We start from the raw sequence: 26527 nt of genomic DNA, 5'->3' as shown, positions 1-26527 counted from the left end.
TGGATGCTGATAGCCACATTATGAATGTTATCTATTTTGAAGTCATTTTCTGGAGCACTTTGCTCAAATTCTGCTTTCCATTTTCCTCTCATGAGCTTGGACATTTCTACTGCAGCATTGTGTAAAGCTGCATTGTAAATGATAACTTGTTCTTTAGATTTGCTTGCTCTTCTAAGACTTTACAATTACTTTTTAGATGTGGACATGGGTTTGCTGAATGGCTGCCCTGTTTATTCTGGTGTTAAAGTCACGATGGAATTGGAGGTCGTCTTAAAAATCCATTCTTCAGAGATTCTATCATTGAGAAGGATGTCATGTTTTATTTTGTTTTTGTTGGGTTTTTTTGTTTTGCTTTTCCAATAATTCTTTAAAGAGAAAAGAGTTGGTCTAGTACACTGTCACTTTTATAGAAAATTAGACCCCAATCCTTCAAACAACTCTAGTCTACACAGACCTTTGTACCTTTGTGGAGTCCCATCGAAGTCAATGGGGCTCAGTATAGTCACCAACTTACAGGACTTAGGGTATATCTACACTGCAATAAAAGACCCACAGCATGACGGTCGCTGGCCTGGGTCAGCTGACTTGGGCTCATGGGGCTCAGGCTGTGGGGCTGTAAAAGTACAATGTAGACCAGGGATCAGCAATCTTTGGCATGCAGCCCATCAGGGAAATCCGCTGGCAGGCCAGGACAGTTTGTTTACCTGCAGCGTCCGCAGGTTTAGCTGATCGCAGCTCCCACAGCCCCCGTTTGCTGTCCCAGGCCAATGGGGTCTGTGAGAAGTGGCGCGGGACGAGAAATTTGCTGGCCACTGCTTCTTGCAGCCCCCATTGGCCTGGAATGGAAAACCGCGGCCAGTAGGAGCTGCGGTCGGCCGAACCTGCGGACACTACAGGTAAACAAACCATCCCGGACCACTAGCAGATTTCCCTGATGGGTCACATGCCAAATGTTGCCGATACTTGATGTAGACATTTGGGCCCGGGCTGGATCCTGGGCACTGAGACCCAGCCAGGGGGGAGAGTCTCAGAGTCCAGGCTCTAGACAGAATCCAGAGTCTAGACTGCTATTTGTAACCCTGCAGCCTGAGCCCGGGGAGCCCAAATCAACTGACCTGGGTTCTGAGACTCAATGGCATGTTTGGCTTTTTTTGTTTGTTTGTTTTTATAGCTAGGTAGGCATGCCCTAAGTTTCTGCTCTAATATTTTAAGGTATTATTAACAGCTCAGGGTAGGAAATGTGTCTTGTTTTACAATGCAAGAATTTTGCCCTGACATTTTATCCCTTTTCAGGTGTTCTGAAACCTTTTTTCTCATTGGTGTCAAAATAACGTAACTTGTAGCTATTCCTTCTTTCCTTCCCTGCAGGCTAAAAGCCCACTGAAACATTGAAAGAAGCAAATCATGGTTATGTGTATCCAAACACAGTACCAAGCACACAAGGAAGGAGGCTGAATTCTACTTTCCTTACCCACATAGCTAGTCCTATTGACCCTGGTGAGACCATTTGCAAGAGTGAGGTGAGCAAGAATTGGCCTAAGCTATTTAAGTATCAGCTCCATGGGTCTCAAAGGGAAGCTGACTTCCCTTCATCGGTCTTCTATAGTAATGCTAAGTTTTATCAGTACAAGAGCAATTTATTATTTCATCACTCTATTTTCTGTAGCACGAGACAAACTGGGAATTTCTTGTTTTAATACATATTGTACGGTGTATGGGCCCACCTTTGAAGTGCTCAGTTCTGTCAACTCCTAACAAGGTTGGCACCTTACAGGATTTAGCCAATTGGCTTTAGTGGGAGTAGCAGTTATTCAAGAGACTCTCAGCACCTCTTAAGAGGATTCATTATATCTCCTGTGAAAATAGCCCTAGGAGAGGGATTAAAGAGGAATTCTCATGGAGTTTCCCTGGGGAGTGGAATTTACTCTGCCTTCTCCCCATATCAAACATGTATGGATTGTGACCCAAAGTCAAGTGGATACTGAAGATCTGCAGGAAGCAAGGCTCTCTTTGTAAACGTCTTATGCCTTTGTGGTGGCTCTGGGGTGGCCTGTACTCCCTTCCTGTTCCCAAGCAGTTCAGCTCCCCTGAAGCCAGTATTAGAGAATCCTGAGCTAGTTACTTTCTCAAGATGCATGAACTGTGCACTGAATTCCCCTCGACTTTAGAAGGCAGAGGATCCTTTTCCTCAGCCCGCTTCCTTATTGTGGAACCAAGTCCCAGGTACTTTGGCCAGGGAAGACAGTGCTACAGAGACAGGTGGCTTATTTCTTTTCACAGAGGATGGGAGGAAATCAACATTGCAAGGATCCTCCAACCTGATACATTTGTAGAAAAGATAGGGCTCAGGATTTGTCCCAAGTTATTTGAAGCCTCTGTGGAGAGAATGTCAGTGTCTAACAAAAAGCACACACAGAGCTCCGTCTTTTATGAGAACTGAATGCAAGTTAGTGGATTAGTTCAAAGATCAAGGGATGTAACAATTCAGATCCAAACACACTATCATTATCACAGTGCAGATAATCTGTGAAAGCGTCAAGAAAAATATCATCCTTTTAGTGACTGTGATTCAGTATTTAACTGACTTGGCTCCTTTGAGTTCCCCTTTTGTGTTTGTTTTGATGGTGTATTCAAGGCCTTGGAAAATGGCTTTCAATGCCTTGTTAAATTTACTGAGTAGTGTTTAAGGTTCCTCCCCACCCCACTCCCCTCTGCTTTTTACTCATAAGACTATCAGTTGTTTTTTGGACTTCATAAAGGTTTGAAGGGAGGGACGGGGTTCTTTCCTAAGGAAAGTCCTCCTTTCTCCCAATGGAATGGAGATGATGGAGAATTTATACTTCCAAAGTGGCCAATCCTGTCTTCCCCCTCCCTCTTCTGCAGTCTCATAAGACCTCACATGCAGGATAATGGGTGCAGTTCTGTGTAGGGGATAAGACAATGTTTGGGAAGCCCATTTCTATGAGGGCTCCCTAGACATCCTTACAAAACTAAATCTGGAGACAGGATAAGTTTTAAGCATGGGGAGAGAAATGGAAGTGGAGCAGCTGATCCATTGCCTACTGCAACTTACATTGTCCACCATACACTGCATTGCTTACTGCACCTGAAGTACCAGTGGGAGTTATTACAGCCTCATAGCTACAGTCATGGCTGTGAGTGGCTTTGTCAGTTTTCTTTGAAAGGGACAATTCCTTTCAATAGACTCCATGGACACAGTTGCACTAAATCTGCTTCTGCCACTTTGACACTTAAGTATGAATATTTGTGAACAATTAACTATCAAGCCTGACAATTTTTTACAGAAGTCATTTTCATTCAGTTTACTAAAGGGAAAATTATTTACACTTAATGACAAAAGGTCACAGGTGGTAAGTGTGTTACAGTCCATCGTATTCAGGTTCTGATATGGCCCTAAGCACCATAGTAACTGAACTACTTCCAGAGGAGTGTTAAGTGACATGACTGGCACCTGAGTAGTGTTTAACAAAGGGCTCCCTGTCATTTTTTCTACCAGTGTTAGAGATAAAGCTCGGAATCCCTAGACAAAACACTCCCCCCACTTCTATCCTTATAAAAAAACCCCACACACATAAAACCCCACTATCTTTGTAAGAGATCAGAGTGCTATAGCAATCAATCCTGAAGGTCACAAATGTGTGAATGACCATGGATAATTCTGATTCCAACAGGAGGGGGGTTAGCCTTCTCATCAGCTACAGTTGGAAAAAAAGAATTTTTTGTGGCAATGGAAGAGTTGGCCTTAGCATTCTCTAGGGTGAGCCTGTGAAACAATGTTTTTGCTGTCCCCTCAAACATAACCGATTTTCATCTATCGCAATCCCACAGCTGTTCATGGGGGTCTGCCTGGATATTGAGGAGTCTCAGCAAGATGATTCTTAAACATAACTTACTCATTTTTCATTGAAAGTGTATATGTGTAATGGGCTAGGGGAGACTATAGGTTCCCCACAGCTTCCTGCTGTTGAAGTGAAGCCCAGCTGCTTGTTGCTTGCTTGGTTTACATTGGTTTATATTAGCTCCCATTAGTTTACATTTCCAAGGCTCTCCCTGCAAAGGAAAGGGCTAGAAATTTACTCCCTCCTCCCTCCCCACAACTTTAAGTGAAAGCTGAGATTGTCTTTCATGAGGCCCAAAGACTGAGTCTCTTAACTAGGGGCTCCCACAGAGCCCTCTGCAGCTCAAATCACCTCACTTCACCTTAGTGGGGTGTGAAGTGTTTGTGAAGCTACGCACATGTGGATTGTGAGGATCATGTGGGAGGGGGAACAGTTTTATATTTGGATGAAGACAATTCAAATTGAAAATTTCCCCAGTGTTTACATTCCATGAAGAAATGTCTGCCGGGCTTTAATGTAAACGTCAAATGTTTAAACTGGATATATCTTAATTTCTTCTGATCACTTGGCTTAAGTGCTTAATGCAGGTTTGGCCATTCCAGGACCTTGAAGTGTCTTCTGGCTCTCAGATAAGTAATAAGAGAATTCGTTTTGGAATTTGCAAGGCTTGCTCCAAATGAATAATATTTATGAAGGTCTTTATACAAAGTGCCACAGATTATCCTTAATAGCATTTGGGTAGGGATTTATTTTGTTCTAGATTATGTAATCATCATATATTTGCTAATATGGCAAAAGCTTATTAAAGCGTTCAGTCATGTAATCATTTTCAAGGCCTGGAAATACAGAACTGGAGCTTGTTAGGCTATAGAATGGAGATGGGAATTTCCCCCTGAGTTATGTAAACATGAATAATTTGTTGCAACAGATAAAGATGCATAGATTTTCGCCACACTGAAAAATACACGGGAGAAGAGTCTTTACTTCTGACCACCACATTACTGGAAAGATGGACAAACTGGAGGGAGTTCAGTGCAGAGCAGCAAACATTATTATGGTGCTGGAGAGATTGATTTATAAGGAAAGATTAAAAGAGTTAAATAAGTGTAGACTGGCTATGCATCAGCTAACAGAGGACATAACATTTTACAAATAATTCAAAGATGTAAATGTAACACTGACAGACCCCTGTCAGTCAGGATCAAACCTGGGGACTCTCTCTCTCCCAGTCCACCCTTGGTGCCACTAGATGGGAAAGAACAGCACACCTAGGAGGTATGTGGGTTACATAAACATCAAGAATGGGGAGAGAGATTATATATAGCAGGAATCAGCAACTTTTGGCAGGCCAGGATAAGCCCTCTGGCAGGCCAGGCCAGTTTGTTTACCTGCTGCATCCTCAGGTTTGACTGATCGCAGCTCCCACTGACCATGGTTCGCCGTTCCAGGCCAATGAGGGCTGCGGGAAGCAGCAGCCAGCACATCCCTCAGCCTGCGCCACTTCCTGCAGCCACATGCCAAAGGTTGCCGATCCCTGATATATAGGATTGTACAAAGGTTGGCTTCTTGGAGTAAGGGGATAAAGAAGAAGGAAATTTAGCCTACATATCAGGAGAAACTTCCAGACAGAGAGATAGATAGAATCTAGGATGGCAATGTTAATGACCTTCTGGGGGGAGGCAAAGTGTTTTCTTATGAGGCCTTTTCTTAAAGGCCTTAGAACTGAACATGGCACCTGCATGCCCCATCAAGCTCTTTCTGACTTCTAACCAGAGAGTGGCACTTATTGTTAGGATTATCCCCTCTTTTGCACACACTTCCTTCTCATGACTGTTGGGAGCACAGTCCGCTTCCTGGTCAGTAGCACTCTTAGCACTATCTGGAGACCTGATCAGAGGATGCCTTCAGACTCCTGGCTCTGCCTTTTTCAAAAAATATAATGAATATTAAAAAACTAATCTGGTTAGCAGCTACTCCTATATTCTTTTAACTTGATGTGACAAATGATGCCTGGGTGTAGCCAGATCTTAAATTAAACCATGATCCCTTTCAATTTTAACTATGATTTAGCCCAATTCTCCCTTAGATAGTACTTGTAGTATGTCATAGCATGGGCTGTCAAATACATTTCCCTTTGAATGACTAATTGAAGCTCTTTAACCCATCGCAGGGTGTTAGTAATATTTTATAATATTGTTTTTTGGTCTCTTCTTGCTCTTTCTTCTTTCTCCTTGCTGGCATTCCTGTAATGTGGGGAAATGGATATGGATCACCTCACCTATGAAAATGTAGGACCATCTGTTAGACTCTCAACCCATCTGTTCAACTACTCAGCTCATTTGTCATATTCATTTAAGATAACACAGTCTTTCCTAAGGCAAATATATAAATACCTAGAAAATAGGAGAATGTAAATAATTACACCACAGCTTTGCCAGTCACTGACAAAGAAACGCCAAGCAAATGGGGTAATCTCAATGGGGTTTTTAAAATCTCACTCATTGAATCTACCTCAATATGGATAGAGAGATTCTCAGTTGATTCTGCAAAGATAGCCTTCTTTTAACCAATTTCTCAATGGACATCACTTGAAACATGAATCCGATCCAGTCTATCTCGGAGTAACCTTAGATAGATCTCTCACATATCTTAACCACAGTTTTCCTTAAGTGGTTAAGGTGAGGACACATATCACCTTCAAAACAAATTAGCCTGCACTTCATGGGGAGGAAACATTCAGATCATTCGCACTGGCCCTTTGTTACTCTGCAGCAGAATACTTTGGTCTGGTCTGGCTCTATTTGTCTCACATCAGGTTGGTTGATATAGAACTACACTCAACCATGCATATCGTAACTGGGATGATTGGACCCACAGCTGTCCCTTGGCTCCCCCTGTCAAGCATCATCATTCCTACATAACATAAGAACATAAGAAAGGCCGTACCGGGTCAGACCAAAGGTCCATCTAGCCCAGTATCTGTCTACCGACAGTGGCCAATGCTAGGTGCCCCTGAGGGAGTGAACCTAACAGGCAATGATCAAGTGATCTCTCTCCTGCCATCCATCTCCACCATCTGACAAACAGAGGCTAGGGACACCATTCTTACCCATCCTGGCTAATAGCCATTTATGGACTTAGCCACCATGAATTTATCCAGTCCCCTTTTAAACATTGTTATAGTCCTAGCCTTCACAACCTCCTCAGGTAAGGAGTTCCACAAGTTGACTGTGCGCTGCGTGAAGAAGAACTTCCTTTTATTTGTTTTAAACCTGCTGCCTATTAATTTCATTTGGTGACCCCTAGTTCTCGTATTATGGGAATAAGTAAATAACTTCTCCTTATCCACTTTCTCAACATCACTCATGATTTTATATACCTCTATCATGTCCCCCCTTAGTCTTCTCTTTTCCAAACTGAAGAGTGCTAACCTCTTTAATCTTTCCTCATATGGGACCCTCTCTAAACCCCTAGGACCCTCTCTAAACCCCATGCATCCTTGAGGAATCTACAGCCAGAATGGTTGAAAAGATCAGGACAAACCTGACCCTTTCACCACTATACTCAGACTTCTTCGACCACACAAGAGTGTGCTTGTCTTTGAGGCACCCATTGTGGGGACACCTTACTTGCTCAGATTTCTCTGTGCTGTCGATGTGGCATGAAGTATGGTTTGCAGCTGACATGAGAAACCAGTCTCTTATAACTGACCCAACCATGCATGTACCCAGCTTTGATTTGCCATGCACATGGGCCTTTGTAAACAGATTTCAAATGGGCCATAGTCAATGTGCAGCCAGTCTTCACATCTGAGGCCAACAAAAGGATCCCACATGCACATGTGGCCAAAGACACACAATGTCATGCATCACTTACAACTGCCCTCTGACCAGATTTGATGGTGGTCTGAAGGCTCTGTTCTTCATTGATGAGGGTGCTTCAAATTAGCTTGGCCAGCTCTTTGTCCAGTAAGGAAGGACCTTCCTTTAGCTTTGATGATATACTGGTTTGAAAGGTGGTAAACGTTGTTTCTTGCTTTCTTTGTGCAATCAGAAGTGTGCTAGGGAATGTGGGGAAGGGGATGGAAGCAGGTTGTGTCAAAAATCCCTTCTAGAGGGAAAAAAACATGGGACAGTCCAAAGGTGCCTTACAGCTTCTTTTTGTGTGGAAAGGGCTATTCCCTTTCCAATGGAGGAAGCTGAGGATGTGGCCTTCCAAGCCAATAGCTGTGCTGTAACCCAAAGGAAAGATTTGCAAGTCTTTTACAGCAAAGAAGGACTGGGTCATTTGCTGGCTCTGTACTCTCAGAGAACCTCTCTTCACTCCCATTGACTCAGCATCTCTGACTGCTGTTCTGCCAGGGACTCCGTGCCAGCAGCCCTAATCACTTCCTGTGGAGAGGGCAGTTCAGTGTATAGAATGGGTACAACATAACTGACATTTTGCACTACCTTACACTAGAAAATACCTGTGAGCCTGAAATAAGATATGCCATAGAGAGTGACCCTTTGCTCTGGCTCTGACTGTTCGCGGCCTCAACCCCTTAGACTTCTGTGACTTCAGAATCACAGAGTATATCCCCGGTGCTGCAGGGAGTGGCGGATGATGTTGATGAGTTCCATGCCCTTCTTGCTCCACACAGGACAGGAAATGTTTTATTTCAGATAGCGAAGTTCCATTTGCAAACCTCATATATGTTATATAACCTCGCTGAGCTTCAGTTTCTACATCTACACAATGGGATACATAATCTTAATAATTACATCTCTGAGAAAATCACTGTGGTATCTCAGGCAAATGTCAGCAAATGTTCCTTATTACTGACAACCCCTGTAGCAAATCAGTGGATGAGCTTGGAATAGAACTTAGATTTACTGACTCCCACTCTCCTGCCATAACCACTGGATAGTGCTGCCTCCCTATAGAATGTGCATGAAGATTGATCCCTGTTTCAGGCACTAAGACTAATGAGGGAGGCAACTCACAGACTGAACATCTGCTCTTATGATAGATTGGGGTCTGATGAATAAGAAGGCCAGCCTAATTTTCAAACAATTCCCCCAAACAAGGATGTGCATAGTGGTCATTTCACGCATGGATTTGGTCAATAAAAAATTAGTGTGGGGGGCAGTGAGGACAGCCCACATAAATAATTAGTTTATTGTGAACAATGGATCAGCCTCATTATCTGTTCCCTGGAGACTCAGTCTTTTGAAACACAGAGCTATTAGAACAAAATCAATAACTATGAACTTTGCTGAATTTGGCTTTTCTGAGCATTCAGTGGAAACCCTCATACCAACTGCCACTCTTAGGAATCTCTAAATTGGGGGGGGAGGGAAATTGGTTCATTAAGATTTCAGGCTAGTTCCCTTCTAACCACATAGTGACCTGCTAGATCTCTCCGGTTCCTAGTCCTATTTGGTTGGTCTGCTCTTTTACAACACTTCAGAGTATCTATAACTGTCGGTCTCTGTAAAGCTTTGCATTTTCATAAAACATCAATCCCACAATTTAATCTATATATGCATGATACAGCCTGGGGGGGGAAAAAAACTTTATATGGTACTGCTGAGTGATACTATGACACAGCAGAGATACTTCAGGAATTTTCAGATTAACTCCAAATTCAGTAGTAATGTATATACAAAGACAATTATTAATATTTACTTAGCCTGAGCATAAGTAGCCCAGAGAATGGAATTGCGGTCTAGTGGTCAAAGAACAAGATTATGTGCCAGGAGATATATGTACTGTTGTCGGATGTCTCACAGATTTAAGGTTTGGTTTCACATCCACTGAAGTTGAGCGGGATTCTGCCATTGTCTTCAGTGGGAGAAAGATTGGGTCTTTAAGGCTTCATCTTATATAGTGCTGAGTGATCTGAAGGAATTGAGGGTGCTCAGAACCTTTCCAGATTATGCCCTTAAGATCTTCATTGATCATATTCCCCATTAGTAGAAAAGGTATAAGACGACTTATCTAATTGAGGGGGTATTTTGAGGCCTAAATCACAAATGTTTATAAATCAGTTTAAGATTCCCAGATGGAACCTACTATAGAAGTTTGAAGGATATTAATATGATGTGTGATGATAATGATTAATAATAAAAATTAATAATAATAATTATCATCATTATTATTTTATTTTATTTATTAGGCTAGATCCAACTCCCATTCAAGGCACTGGAAAGACTCACATTGGTTTAAATAGAAGCTGCATCAGGCTTTAATGAAGACAATCCTGCAAGGTGTTGAGCACTTTCAACTCCAAGTGAAATCACCACCCTGAGTGAGCGGGATTGGGTCCTCACTGAGCTATGTAGAGACCTCAATCAGGGGAATAAATATGACTGCGAACCAAAACGTGAGAAAATGATTAGAATACGTTAACAAACACAACATTAAAAAGCTGAGCTAGGAAAACCTGTTGAGTAGAAACACAGAGTATATATTATGTTGTTTCCATAAAGAAATGCAATACTGTACAAATTAAGGGAGGCAATTAAAATTAAATCATAAGATACACAATAACTATATAATGAATGGTGGTGGAGAAGGAAAACATTTGGTAATAATGAACAACAGTAGGAAAATTTGTAATGAGGATGACGGAGGATTTTTTTAGCGGCAGCGCAGAGTACAGACCAAATAAGACAATTAAGTTGCTTAGCTGAAAACAATTTTCAAGGATGTACATGGAATTAGGAAAGATCTTTTTAATTACTATTTGAATGTCATTTGCTTTAACAAAGGGAAGTCAGTACATGATTGCAGACAATGAAAAATCTCAACATAGATGTGGCTTGCATTCTCCTTTTCAGAGCCAGCCTCAGGGAAAATGGTGCCCTGAGTGAATTTGTATTTTGGAACCCCTGGCCCCTGAGATGCTCCCCGTTGCCCCCAGCCCCCAGGTGCTCCCCAGGTTCCCCCCTTCACCCCAACCCCTGCACTGTGCCTTCTTTGCCCCTAACCAGTGGCCACCTCCTGCACCACAAACCCCTGCACTGTTCCCCCCTTTGCTTCTAATCCCTGCACTCCCCTCCTGTGCCCACATGTGGAAAGTGACCTGGATGCAGGGAGCAGCTGGCATTGCTATTCCCCCCCACCACCTCCCGAATGCTGCTCCTCCTAGCACCGCTACGGGGCTGTGTGTGTGTGGAGGTGTTGAGGAGCAATGTCAGGGCTCCTTGCATCCAGGTCACTTTCCTCACCTAGGCTGTGTAAGGGGAAGGCAGGGAGCAGCAGCTCCTGATGCTTGCCTCACAACACAGCACAGGTGGGGCAAGTGACCTGGATGCATAGAGCACTTGGTGTTGCTTCTTGCTTCCCCCACTCAGAGCCCCCTGGGAGGCGTGGAGGGGGCGTGAGCAGAATCTGTGCATCACCACTCGCCCTCTGCCCACCATGCTCCTCTGCCAGGAGGAAGCGCAGAGAAATCTGGGCACCCCTCCCACCTTACACGACGCTCCTTTGTCAGTTGTGAGCGGTTTCTGTCTCTACACTGGCAGTGTGAACATCTGCGCTGCTGCACAGTGCCCCCTTTGACCATGGGGCCCCGGATGGTTGCCCGGGTGGCCCACCCCAAAGGCTGGTCCGACACTTTTAATGCTCATACAATAATTCCCATGAACATGGATGAGAATCATCTATACACATCAAGGAGAGAAAATTATTATTTATTAATATTTATTTATTCAAGGTGAGTTCCAAAGTCCAGCTAAGTCTGTGAGAGCCTCTCTATTGACTTCAGTGGAAGTCAGCTCTGGCCCTCTGTGCACAAAGATGTGGTAAGGAGTGAACACAAAATAAAAGCAACAACATTATATTGATTAGCTACTTGAACTAATATAATAATTTCCTCCTCATCTTTAGTTTCCAAGATGCTATTGACAAAGTTAGGGCCTGATCTTGCCAGGATTTACTAATGGGTGCTTGCTACCTGACTTATGTTGGATAGCACCTTACATGACAGGCAGTTCCATTGATTTGAGAGGGATTATTCAATATCAGTGAAGGGAACAAAATCTGGTATGTGGGACTCCTCAGACTATGAGTTTGATCCAAAGTCTCTTGGAGTCATTGAAAGTCTTTGGGTCATGCCTTATGACTGGTAGTAAATGTTTGCACAATCAGACTTTCAGTTAAACCAAATGAAGAAATACTGCAGATCTTGTAGGAGAGCAGATGTAGTGATATTTCCAGCCTGAACCACTTCTGACAAATATCCACACTACTGGGTATTTATCAGAACCACACCTCTGAACTTTTTGACTTTCATTCCACACTAGCTAACCCCCTCCAGCCCCGATCAAGACTAAGAGCAAGAGTCTGGTTGTTCCTGCAGGGTGGAAAGGGAAAGGTGCCATAAATCTGTGCAGGAAGCAGCTAGAATCCTGTTGCTTGTGAACTTTGAGCACAAGGTGTAAGGGAATGTTAATGCTTCCCCCACCTGCTGAATACTCCTGGTAGAACCATAAGCATAGGGTGACCATACATCCCATTTTGCCAGGAAAATCTCTTTTTTAAGGCCTGTCCCATCTGTCCCAACTTTTTTGGCAAAACTGGGCATTTGCTCTTGCCCACTGATTATCACTTGGCAAGAGCAAACGGGACAGATGCATAGTTTTGCCAGAAAAGTGGGCTGCGATCCCTAGTGGGGCATGGAGGCGGACTGAGCAGCAATGCCAGCCCTGCATGGGAGGGAGGGCTCGGGAGAGTGGCTAGGGCAGGCGGTAGGGGGGCTTGGGCCGCTCCTGCACATAGCGGGGAGAGGGGCACGTCAGGAAGACTCCACGTGGGCACGCAGCAGGGGGGGGGGACTCATGCCAGCCCCACGCATGGGGGAGAGAGAGTAGCCTTGGGTTGGCCCCACATGGTCAGGAGGCAGGGAGGGCTGGAGGGGGTCACATGAGGTGGGAGGAGCGGGGAGCTTCAGGCTGACCCTGTCTGGTGTCCCATTTTCCCTTTGGGAAAATATGGTCACTCTAAGCTTAATCTCTAAACTAATTGTGTGATTGCTACTTCTCTGCTCTCCCCACTTCAGTGCCCCTGGAGGCACTATGCTACCCTCACCTCAGCAGATAGACGGCTTCCAGCCATGGGCATTTCAACAATGCCTCTTTACACCCTGCCCTCCAATCACAGCTGTGGCTGTAAAAGCCTTAACCTTAGATATATGAGATCATTTGACTTGGTTTTTAATACTGTGTCAGCTGTTTGGTAATAGTATAGTAATGAATCTGAGTTAATGACACACACAGAGTGTTATTGTTTCTGGCTGCCACATGTGGACAGTGAGGGTGGGTGTGTAATGAAGGAGAATGAGGTTTTGAATGATCTGCAACATATTGGTGCAAAGTGATGTGTGTATGGGGAATCTGCCACTGACAGCGCTGTAGGCTCTCATTAGAACCATAACAGCTGTCTGAAAATGATGTGACCCCAGATTTCTGAATTGCAGAGTTCACTGGCAGTGGGGTGGGGGGACAGCTACACCTTGCATTGCTTAGTCCCTGAGCTATTGTGCAGGTGACATCAATTTCACTCTCCCATGCAAGCTGAAATCAATATAACACAATTTTACAAGTTAGTGTTTTTTCAAAGGCCCCTTCTGAACTGACTAAAATCACAAAGAGCTGGTGAATTATGGTAATTTGCCCCCCTACCCAAGGGAAAACTTCCTGCTTGCTTCTTTTCTTTATTCTTTTTTTCGTTCTTTTTTTTTTTTTTTTTAATAACCAGAGTTTCTCCCAGACGACTCATAGCTTCCAGAAAGAACAGACATGTGATGGAGATAGGTTTGTTTCCATGCAAAAGGCTGTGCAGGATTCAGGGAATGTGTGTTGTTAAGCAAATTCAAAAGGGCTTTTGCATTTTTTTTTCTCTGCTAGTGAAGTAATGAAGTTTCCTCTGTGGACACAATGAATTGACAAGTGAAGACTTGGTGGAAGGCTCTTTTACCTTCTAAATAATTACATGTGCTGCTTATAAAGGAAGAATAAAGCAACCCCTCCAATATTCACACATACACACTCTTTCTTGGAACAGTGAACAAAGCAGATTTCTTGGATGAAATGCCTGGGCCTAAATCCCTGGGTATGAAGTAACCAATTTGTGCTACACTGTAGTGTAATTTGACCATAAATCTGGTTAAACCAGCCCAAGAAAAGTAGACCCAGTGTGAGTCATCCTGCAGTGGAGGAAATCTGACAGCTACCTACCTTAGGGTTTTACGCTGCTTCCCATTACCATAGCATTATGCACCATATACCTCCCTGCTGTTGACACAGCGAAGAAAAAGAGGGTGTGATTACAGAACCAGGGTGTGTCCAAGAGACCCCCTACCTCATGCTGAAAATCTGGAGTTGTTAAAGGCCAGACGAAGTTAGAGCAGCTTTTAAACTGCCCTAACACAACACAAGGGAAAAGCACAGATCAGCACCATGATCAGGGAAGTCTGCTCCCTATTTCTTCACATGATCCCTCTGCATTTTGAACCATTTAGAACAGTCTTTGTGTTTCTCTCTGCCTCATTACCCCTGTATCTCAGTTCAGACCTCATCTGATTCTTTTTTGTCTGTGATTATGGCATTTAATTTGTAATTGTTTACATTAAAGCTGAATATTACAGAAAGACCTCAAGGAAACAGGAAAAGGTTTCCATACATTGCCAACCATTTCCAGATAAATGACTACATATGCCTTTTTCATTGCACCTTAGCACACACTGTGATGTGTGCTACTACCAGTAAAGAACAGCACAGGAAGGGAACATGGAAAGTTTGCTGGCATTTATGGCTTCAGACAAGATAGGCTCATTGGAACTCTAACAAATACATGCGGTCCGATTACCATGTCAGTGGTCACACTGGATCTCACATGCCAAACAAGTTCATATATTTTCAGTACTTGGATAGGAGACCCCTAAGGAAAACCTAAGGCTCTGCAGAAATCAGTATTGGTGCATCAGTAGACAGTTATATTCCCAGTGAGAAACTTGTGCATCACTTCTCACAGAAAATCATTCAACACAGTGTACAGTTGCCTATAGAATGAAAGTAAGCTGTCCAGAGGGCATAGATAGTGTGTATACATGTTATTTTTTATATGGAATAAAAGAAAGGGAAATTTAGCATGATGTTTACTATGCTTGAAAAATACTGATGCTGTAGCTGGAGGTGAAAAGTACATTAATGAAATAGGCCTTGTGTGGCCTTTTACCACACTCAGAACATGGATAAAACTGGTTTAAAGTTATACAGGGATGCCCTTAGGCAAGCATTCCAGAATATTTTACATAGCAAATACATTCCCAGAGAGTACTGGATTGCCAGATAAAGCAAAGAACAATTAAATGTACATAGAGTAGACTTCCCTGAGAAGACTGTGTAAGTTTACACAGAATAGGCATGTCATCTATCAATCTGAAATGTATTCCATATCTGAGGCGGTAAAAAGCCCTGGCTCTAAATGATTGGGAATTGCAGTTTGGGCTATCTAAAACTCGAACTGTTAGAGGGATTTATATTATTCTCATAAATACTGGGAGGGCATCACCCAGACAAAGATAACATAGCAAAGATGTATACCATAGAGCCTTTTAATCAATCAACTGAACCTTAAGATCCAGCCAATGATACAGCAGAAGACACTGAAGAGATATGAGAATCAGAAAAGTATATTGATTAGTGTTGGTTAGAAATAAATTAAGCAAAATTTGTACCCATCTTAGTCCATGAAATAACTATAGTACACTAGATAAGAAAAAATATATAGTAACCATTTACTGTATAAACTGGTCTAAATTAGGGATGATTAAATGAGCTAACACCAAGAACAGCTTTTTGAACAATCATTTGATCATTTTAAAATTCACCTTATAGCAAACCTTTTTTGGAACTTCTAAAATGTTTGGATTTGTTCTACTTGGGCCTGGAAGCAGAAGTGAAGAAATACAATGAGAAAAGCTTGATCTTACAGAATGTCTAGCTAGGGATAGCAGCAAAGAATCCTGTGGCACCTTATAGACTAACAGACGTTTTGCAGCATGAGCTTTCGTGGGTGAATACCCACTTCTTCGGATGCTTCTTCGTATTCACCCACGAAAGCTCATGCTGCAAAACGTCTGTTAGTCTATAAGGTGCCACAGGATTCTTTGCTGCTTCTACAGAACCAGACTAACACGGCTACCCCTCTGATACTTAGCTAGGGATAGAGGCAGAAGTGCATACATCTCCTGAGAAAGCCTTTTCACATGAGCTTGACATCCCAGTTTTACTGAATAAAGGGATTTGGATTAATAATTGGGTAAACATTTACAAACTGGATGCTTGGTTTGATCTGATCCTCTTTCAGACTTGTCCTTCACTAGTACAAACTGATTGTACTTACCCATTTTTTCATCTGAAAATACTCTATGTCTACATGCAGTTACACACCCCTGGTTGGCCTGTTCAAGTTGACCCAGGCTCATGGGGTTTGACCTACGGAGCTATTTCATTGTGGTGTAGACATTTAGGCTTGGTCTGCAGCTTGAGCTCTGGGACCCTCCCATCTCGCAGGGTCCTAGATCCTGGCCTCCATTCCGAGCCTGAACATGTACACCGTAATTAAACATCCCTTTAGCTGAAAGTCCATGAGCCTGAGTCAGCTGGCATGGGCCAGCTGGAGGTTTTTAATTGCAGTGTAGACATATCATATGAGGCTCATTTACAATATACAGTAAAGAACTGTAAAAAGAACAGGAGTACTTGTGGCACCTTAAAGACTAACAAATTTATTTTAGCATGAGCTTTCGTGAGCTACAGCTCACTTCTTCGGATGCATAGAATGGAACACACAGACAGGAGATATTTATACATACAGAGAACATGAAAAGGTGGAAGTATGCATAACAACAGGAAAAGTCTAATCAATTGAGATGAGCTATCATCAGCAGGAGGAAAAAAAAACTTTTTGAAGTGATAATTAAGATGGCCCATAGAAGGTGTGAGGAGAACTTAACATAGGGAAATAGATTCAATTAGTGTAATGACCCAGCCAATCCCAGTCTCTGTTTAGGCCAGAGTTAATTGTATCTAATTAAATAAAGTAAAATAAAGAACTGAGAACTTGAGTAAAAAAGGCATCTCAAGATTATTACTAGAAGAGATCAGTGATGCGGATGAAGGAATTTAGGTGACACATTTTAACAAACAATGAATTTGTTATTCCTGCCAAGTTTAAAAGAATTATGCAATATCCTGAATTTTGCCTGGATGGCATAATGTCAAAATAGCCAGTCAGAGTGAACAATAAAAGTTAAATATTCCATAAAGAACACTTAATAGTGTGCTAGCTACCAATATAAAAATGAAAATTTGTGATGATAGTAAATTAAAAAAGACGCAAAATAAAATAAAAACAAAACAAAGAAACAAAAACCCGAAAACCAAACCACATTCAAAACAGGACTCCAGACCACAAAGGAAAAAAAAAGTCTAAGCTATGTACAGATGAATGAAAATAGAAAAGAAAGAACTATTTTGAAACTTTAATGATTTCAAACACTCTGAAAAGTCCTCTGGTCACCCTCTGTCTAAACCAGCTGTTGAAATATCTACACATGATGATGATGATGTACGTGCCAAGTGTCATACACAGAGATTTGTACAAAGTACTAAGGGCTTTCTGTACCCTTAGAAAGTATCATACCTGAGAGAGGGAATGTGATTCATTACGGTAAATCTGACATCAAGAATATTGTAATCAAAGGTCTGACTCCTGGTGAATACCAAGTGTGGAGGAATAGGGTAAAGAGAGGAGACAAACTGAAGACAGGCAGAAAAATGTGACCCAATGATAGCAATTTAACAAATAAACATGCCAAGAAGGAGTTGACATTGGCAGTGCTGTGGAGATGTGATGATATTAATATTTTCCACCTTTTTAAAACTACAGAGTACAGATCAGGACTGCTCAATAGGCAAATGTTGCTATTTTGAATGACATTTGAATGATTAGGGGACTGTCTAACGCATGTCAAGGCAAAGTGGTAATTACTGGTCTTTTTTGTTTCAAAAAGAGGAACAAAGTCTGTCAGTCACCAAAGCTTTTCACACCAATATGTCTCAGAGATCTTAAAGCATTGAGCTAATGCAGAGATTGAAGGGCACAGTTAATAAGTGGGGAAAAAATTCCATAAATGGGTAAGAACAAAAGAACCAATGACTTGGAAGCATGAGATACCGTGCATTCTGTAGAGACCCAAGTAATATGTTTATTAATAGGCATGAGATTTTTTTCCTTTTGGAGGAGATATTAAATATCCCCCGAATATTTTTGTAAGAAAAGGAGATTTGCCCCAGCATCCTGCCTAAATTCCCTCCAGAAGTGTCAGCTGGATAGGATATTCTTTGCTTCCCATCCTAAACTATGTGGCATTTCTTTTTCACTTCCTGTCATTATAGTGGGGCAGCAGCACCACTAGCATAGAGGTTGAGACTAGTTCAGACTTTAAACCTTGCTTATTCTGAGGGTTTTAAATGCCACATGCTTTACTTGGATTATCTTGAAGTTGCTGTGCCTCATGGGAGTCCAGGGTAGGGCTTGTGGTCCAAATCTGAGCTAATTTGAATAATGTTTTCCCAAGACATAATTCCCCTAAAAAATCATGTGGCAAAATATTATGGTTCTTATAAATCCCTCCCTCCCTCCCATCCCCACATATATCTGGGATTCACACTGGCTCTATCCTTCCCAAAATGGTATCGACCTGTGGGGATTGATCTCAGCTAGTGTCCAGAACTCACAGTCTCATTAGGGTAGCAATATTTAAATAGTTATTCAGGGTAAAATTAGCTCTGCAATGTGGCTTGAGACAAGTTGACAAGCTACAAAACATCATTTGCAAATTTGCAGCATAACTGGGTCTCAGTTGTAAGCCAGACTATACACAACCTGCAGGCAGTATGACATCAGAATAACATAATAAAATTGATTCAGAGATTTCAAGGCCAGAAGGGACCATGGTGCTCAGGTAGTCTGATCTCTTGTATAACACAGGCCATAGAACTTTCCCCAAATAATTCCTGTTTAGACAAAACATATCTTTTGGAGAAAAAAAACCCACACACACACATCCGTTCATAATTTAAAAATTGCCAGTGATGGAGAATCTACCACAACCCTTAGTAAGTTGTTCCAATGATGAAATACTCTAGCTGTTAAAAATTGACACCTTATTTCCAGTCTGAATTTGACTAGCTTCAGCTTCTAGCCATTGAATTGTGTTATACCTTTGTCTGCTAGGTTGAAGAGCCCATTATCAAATGGGGCCACCAAACGAAATTAACGGGCAGCAGGTTTAAAACAAATAAAAGGAAGTTCTTCTTCACACAGCGCACAGTCAACTTGTGGAACTCCTTGCCTGAGGAGGTTGTGAAGGCTAGGACTATAACAGCGCTGAAAAGAGAACTGGATAAATTCATGGAGGTTAAGTCCATTAATGGCTATTAGCCAGGATGGGTAAGTAATGGTGTCCCTAGCCTCTGTTTGTCAGAGCATGGAGATGGATGGCAGGAGAGAGATCACTTGATCATTACCTGTTAGGTTCACTCTCCCTCTGGGGCACTTGACATTGGTCACTATTGGTAGACAAGATACTGGGCTAGATGGATCTTTGGTCTGATCCACTACAGCCATTCTTATGTTCTTAATATTTGTTCCACATGTTGATACTTATAGATTGTAATAAAGTCAGCCCTTAACCTTCTCTTTGTTAAACTAAATAGATTGAGCTGCTTGAGTCTATCACTATCAGGCATGTTCTTTAATCCTTTAATCATTCTTGTGTCTCTTCTCTTAAACCTCTCCAATTTATCAGCATTCTTCTTGAATTGTGATAACCAGAACTGGATACAGTATTCCATCAGTGTCAAATATAGAGGTAAATGAACTTCCCTACTCCTACATGAGATTCTCTAGTTTATGCATCCAAGGTTCAGCTGATTATCCATCACAACCCTCAAATCTTTTTTAGTTACTGCTTCCCAGGATAGAGTCCCCCTCCTGTAAGCATGGCCTACAGTCTTTGTCCCTAGAGGTACACATTTACAGGTGGCCATATTAAAACGCATACTATTTGCTTGCACCCAGCTTATCAAGTGTTCCAGATTGCTCTGTATCAGTGACCTGTCCTCTTCATTATTTACCAATCCCCTAGTCTTTGTGCAAATTTTATCAGTGATGACTTTATGTTTTCCTTCATGTCATTGATAACAGTGTTGAATAGTAAAGACCCAAGAATCAATCCATGTGGGATTCCACTAGAAACACAATGGTTTAGAACAGCAAGCCCAGCCCCTTGATTATAAGAGATAGGAGTTTGATTCTTCTCCTCTGTAGATCTGCATATGATATTAGTGCTCCTAACCGGCCTTTTGCTTGGTGTCCAGGACCACAATGGGGATTGCATTGCAATATTTTACACACTAGATACATTGAATGATGTACCATAATGTGAACCAGACCTGAAATAACACAGAAGCTGTGACTGCATGAAAATGATTATTGTGTTAGTGTAGGAAGTCTCTCCAAATTAGTCAAATACTAGAGCTGAGCTCTGTAACTAAACATGGACAGTGCTGTTATCCCTATCTGTAAGGTAAATTAACACTGATAATTCGCTTATTATGGCATACAGAAAAGACAACATCTTAGAAAAAGACACACAAACTTGCTCTAACAGGTAAAGTGCCTCCTGCATAAATAGCCCTGGTTAGATATTTACTTTAGAAATATTCTCAGGAGAAATATCATTAATGAAATAGAGCAGAGATGAAAAACTCTAATAAGCAGCAGCAGTAGGGTAACTTAATCACACTACATGCTCCTCACTTGAGCAATAGGACTGAATGATGGTAACAATGGGCCAGAAGGTCTCCTGAACAAGTGTGCACTAAGTGTGATCAAAGAAAAGTATGTAGCTGAAATGCCACTCAATGTCAGGATGTTCCAAAGGGTTGGTGAACATCAGGAAATACGCCATAGAGTCATACAGCTTAAAACCAAAAGGGACCATCAGATTCTAATCTGACCTCCTGCACTTATCCACCATCAATTATCCTGGTTTTCAGAGATTTAAATAAGGGTGCAGGTGACATCCTGGAATGGTGTAAGGCACTGCTAGTCAACCTTATTTATGCACTAGCAAAGTTTATTTATGTAGTGTTCTATGAGCTAACCAATTGTTCCTTCCTATCTCAGATGTAGCTGCATTACAGGGGTAAGTGAAGTAATTGCTGTGTGCATAGTCTGTAGAGTTAGGCTCCTTCAGGATGAAGGGGTATAAATGTATGATATAAATAAACAATAATGATAAATAATCTTGCCTCCATACCAGAAGTTTCTAGTCACTTTCTCAAATATTATAAATTAAAAACATGTCATCACAAACAGAGCAACAGATCCAAACAGAGCTGGGAGTAAGATTGAAATTACTCCACCCTGACCAGATTTGTAGAAGAGAGCTAAAATCTCACGAATCTCCATCCATCTGTTAAAAACAGTTGTCAGAAGTGTAGTGTACAAGAATTGGGTACCTCAAACTGTTGATTCACAAAAAAAACCCAAAAAACAAAAAAACAAGATTTTTTATTTTTTGCCACAATTTGGGATTGGAAAACATTTTGAAATTTCAAACATTTTCCTGAGACAGGAAATCCATTTCCTGCTCAGCTCTGGTCACTGGTTCACATTCCCTTGAATTTGCCAGATATTTTGTGTGACTTGGGTTCAGAAATTTATGCACATACCCAGAGTGTCTTGGATTTTTATAGCCATAAAAATACATCCAATTTAGACTTTTGTGATCACCCTATTATGAAGCCGACAACAGGCAGAATACATGCAGTTGGAGTAAGTGCAGAAGGAATCCTAAGAAACGTGATGAAAACCCTGTGTTGAGTGTCAGGGGGATTCATACATGTTTGTTTGCTAGGGGAACCACAACAACACAAACCACTGAAGTGTCTGTCCACATTCCCTTTGTGTGGCCTCACAGTCTGAAAACAACAAGCAATAGAAACAGAGCAGTCCTTATGTTTTCAGCATTGGTTTCTACTCAATGAAATTTTATTCAATATAGCCCGTAAAGATTGTCCTTCTTAAGGGTTTGAACCTAAGTGGACTTAGCTGCACCTGATTACAGCTAATCTTCCCTAGAGAACTCTGTCCTGTCTCTTACTCAGTGCAATCCATTGTGTCTTTCACTAAAAGGAACACCCTTCTTTTAAGGCTCAGCTCTACCTAATTAGCTCCCAAATGGTACCATCTCTGTGAGCTCCCCCTGAACACTGGATATTAATTAATTCCCAGAATCTGAGGCCATTGTCTAGCTCTGTTTCCTCCTCTTAGGAATACCACTGGACAGAAGGGTTGCCGGGCTTCCATATTCCTTCAGGGTGGGACAAAAGATCGCACAGCACATCCCACAATTTATATGCTGATTTACAACTTTCAGAAGTACAATACTAATGTCAACCCTAAAAATTGATGTGACTAAAATGGTGGATTGAGTATCTTTCTTCCTCTATCCCAGGGGTAGGCAACCTATGGCACACGTGCCGAAGGCAGCACGTGAGTTGATTTTCAGTGGCACTCACACTGCCCTGGTCCTGGCCACCAGTCTGGGGGGCTCTGCATTTTAATTTAATTTTAAATGAAGCTTCCTAAATATTTTAAAAATCTTATTTACTTTACATACAACAATAGTTTAGTTATATATTATAGACTTATAGAAAGAAACCTTCTAAAAACGTTAACATGTATTACCAGCAAGCAAAACCTTAAATCAGAGTGAATAAATGAAGACTCGGCACACCACTTCTGAAAGGTTGCTGACCTCTGCTCTACCCTGATACTTCTATCTATTCTGTTTATGGGCAGTCACTAAGCAATACTGATGCTGGACAAATGGAACTTTAGATGACCACCAACCAACCCCGCCCTGCACCAAAACCCAAACCAACCAATGATGCCAAGTGACTAACACATATATATAACCAGAAGAAAAGATCAAGAACAAAGGAACTGCTGTGGCCATTTCATGTCCTCCTTGGTCTGCTTAATCCTCTCCTATTGACATGAGCAAGGTGGTATGTGCACAAAGTGTCCCTTCAATGTAATTTTCAAATGGAATCGCAAACTCAATAAAACAAATTTTCCACACTTAATAAATGCATTATGAAGCTGAACATCCTTAATGGCTCAAGTCATCTGGGAAACAGTCATGTCCTCTTTTGACTTCTTGTTCCTGTTTTTCATAGGCTCATTGAAGTTATAAATGGAAAAGAGCACACTTCACTCCACACAAAAGGGTGGTGGAAGAGTACCTGCTTCATAACTTTTATCCCAGTGGTTAGGTACTTACCTGGGATGAGGAGACCCCGCCAGTTCAAATCCTCCTCCCGCCTGATGTGAAGAAGGGATTTAAACAGGGATCTGCCACCACTCAGGAGACTGCCCCATCTCAGAGGCTATTGGATTTTCTGATTTGGGGGTCCCTCAGTCTCCCCTGTTGAAGCTGTTCCACTGTGTATAAATACCAAATTTATCATTGGGTCAGACAGAGATAGAAAGAGCAAGCAAATATGAAAGGTTTTACACCAGTGGTGAGCAACCTGCGGGCAGTGAACCGCATGCAACTCTTCAGGGTAATCCGCTGGCGGGCTGCGAGACAGTTTGTTTACATTGACCATCCGCAGGCACGGCCACCGGCAGCTCCCAGTGGCTGTGCTTTGCCATTCTCAGCCAATGGGAGCTGTGGGAAGGTCACAGGTTGCCCACCACTACTCTGTTCCTTGGTGGTTAGAGCACACATATGGAGATGCAAGATTCAGTCCACCCGAGCCAATAACTCTTTCACTATTATCCAAAGTGGAACAGCTTTAGCAGGAGAGATTGAGGGAGCTGCATTGGAATATCCCATAGCCCAGCAGTTTAGCCACTCACCTAAGTGGTGTTCAAATCCTTTCTCCTTATCAGGCAAAAAGGGGACTTAAGCTGGGGTCTCCCATGTCCCAGATGAGTGCGCTAACCCCTGGGCTAAAAGTTATGAGGGTGCTGCTGTTGTTTTCAAGTTGCCTAACTTAGATGCCTAACTACAAGAGTGGGTTCACAGATAAGAATTCAAAGCAGAGTTAGGTGTCTCTCTCTAAACTAGACTTGCGCACTGAAATTGCTGAGGGGGTGGGGCATAAGATTCCCTGTTTCTTTGGCATCTCCCACTGGCTAGCTTGTGTGGGGCTCTACTTAGAATGCTGGCTTCTGTGAATCCCATTATTAAGTGTCTGTCTCCCTCCATTCATTGTATAGGGAGCCTGGGCATCTAATGCAGGCTTTCCAATCCCAATGACTTTGTATGTGCCTAGGTGTTGTGACACTCAGCATCACAACATCTAAGTTCCTTTGTGAAACTAGTCCTAATTCGCTAGAGTAGTCCAGAAACTGGTCATCAGTCTTTTATAGATAGCACTGACAGATTCTATTCTATATATTTTTTAAATTCTTTTAAAGATTTTAAACTTTAAATTCTTTGGCCAGTCCAGTATGAAGTGATTGAAGAACTGAGACTTCTCCGCATTCCTTTTCTCTTAGCTGGGACAAGCACAAGTGAACCCCTCTGTGGCCCACAAGTTCAACTTGTCCATTGCTTTGATGACAGAAGACTGGCAGTCCAATTAACAATCTCAGACAATAGACCATCTTAGCTCCAAGACCATTAGTAGTCTCCTGAACTGTGGGAGCAAGAATTCTAAAATGGGGGGAAATAGCCCAGGCTTCTCTTGTATCTCATCATGCAACCGTTAGGATGATTTAAAGAAATGGCTATGGAACATAATAAGAAAAATCTCATGATACACCTATCTATTTAGGATCACCCTCTGTTCTTGAATTTCCTCTATGAATTGTCACCTAGTCCTATACAGACTGAATGGGACCTCAGCGGCTGTGTGGTTTCCTAGTGATATACTCTCCATAAATGAGTCTTTCCAAGGCTTGCCCACCCCAGAGCAGAACTTAAGGTCTTAAATCTGCTCATGGACTAATCCTTCTTGGGGATCTTAAATGTGTGTGTGTGTGTGTGTGTGTGTGTGTGTGTGTGTGTGTGTGTGTGTGTGTGTGTGTGAAAAATTATTTTGTGAAAAAAATTTCAATTTTTAAGTTGTACTTCAAGATAAAAAGTATTAAAAGTTTTGAGCAAATCTAAAATATAGATAGATAGATAGATACAAATTTTAATGTAGAGTGCTGTCACTAGATTAATGCTTTCACATGTCTAACTGTACATAGATAATACAAGAGATGGATGTATATACACCTATCTAGATAGGTATATATACACAAATAACATATACTGTGCTCTATCAATTAAAAGGAGACACCAGACAGCAGAAATATCTTCTGTCCCATGTCTAATCTCAAGTCAGGTCTAAATATTCAAAACTGGATCAGTTTTCCTTAAATGCTCATAAAACTGTTGGTGATACTTGCAATAAGTTTATGATTCACAGCATGTTTTAATGGTATTAGTGAAGTTAATAAAACTTTATCCATAGTATCTGAGCAAATGAAGGCCAATCTTTTTCTGCAACCACAAAGAGACTGCTTTAATTTTTTACATTGTGGAATCCCACTTAGCCATTCTGTACAGCATGAATATTCTCTTGGTTCCTGCATCAAGTACTGTGAGGCTTAGTACTTGCCAGCAATAAATGTGATACTTTAATAGCTAGCTAAACTCAGTAATTCCAAAAGGCTGAAAATCAAAGCACAGCTAAGCTAATTTAGGATCTGTTTTATATCCTATTGATCTGCATTAGTTACCGATTAGAATCTGGAGGTGTTAACACCAAGAAGGGAGAGTAATTGTTTGGGTTGGTACTAGGGCATATAACTACGAATAGGGATAAAATTAAAGACAGCATAATTATAGATTAATGTTGAATGGTGTAACAATCTCCTAAAGCAAGAGGTGTCTCTCTCTTAACTGAACATTTTTAAATTGAACTGGAAAAAAGCAATAATCTTTCACTGCACATGGTTTAAGGGATGGATTATCTCACCCAACAGTTTTTTTCTATATCTAATTTTTATTATTCTATTTCCAAAGCAAGCACTTCAAGATCTTTCCTAAAGATTCACAAACTCTGACATTATATTTCCCCATCCTACTTTTTCCTCTCATTTCCTCACCAATCACACAATCATACTGTTAGTCACATTCTCCCATGCAGTTCAATATATTCAGCGTTGTTTCACCAGGGATGAATTCAGCCCAGAGACAGTCACTCCCACTCTGTAAATTTAAGTGTTAATTCTAATCCCTGCTAACTTTTAGTATACCCTGCTCAGTCTTCTGTAGCAGCTTTACTAAGAGCCTCGGTATTGTCTCAGTTTGTTAACTCCTCACATACGCAGTCTTTTCAATGTATTGATGCATTTAGTTGTCAATGGTAAATCATGATTCTTTTTGCTCAGAAACACAGAATAAAATGGAAAGAAATGAGATCTACCAATTCAAGGCCCCCCACCCTCCAGCTATCCTTGTACAAACAATTCCTACTCAAGGTGATTCCTGCAGTTAAAAAATAACAAACCAAACCAATGTCCAACCCTATATCTGG

The 26527-nt window shown here is 41.6% G+C and overlaps 1 long non-coding RNA gene across 1 annotated transcript in view; it reads left to right on the top strand.

Annotated features, from left to right (window-relative positions):
- LOC123368626 overlaps positions 1 to 10442 on the top strand; it is a 28216-nt gene extending 17774 nt beyond the window's left edge. Inside the window, exons 2-3 of the long non-coding RNA XR_006578842.1 lie at positions 1369 to 1520; positions 10021 to 10442. This is a non-coding gene — a long non-coding RNA (uncharacterized LOC123368626). The remainder of the gene's footprint in view (positions 1 to 1368; positions 1521 to 10020) is intronic.
- Positions 10443 to 26527: the final 16085 nt, after the last annotated feature.

This window comes from Mauremys mutica, chromosome 4 (genome assembly GCF_020497125.1).
Source record: "Mauremys mutica isolate MM-2020 ecotype Southern chromosome 4, ASM2049712v1, whole genome shotgun sequence".
In the NCBI taxonomy this organism is placed as follows: Eukaryota; Metazoa; Chordata; order Testudines; family Geoemydidae; genus Mauremys; species Mauremys mutica.
Note: the sequence above shows the minus strand (reverse complement) of the source record. Positions and strands in the feature narration are given on the sequence as shown.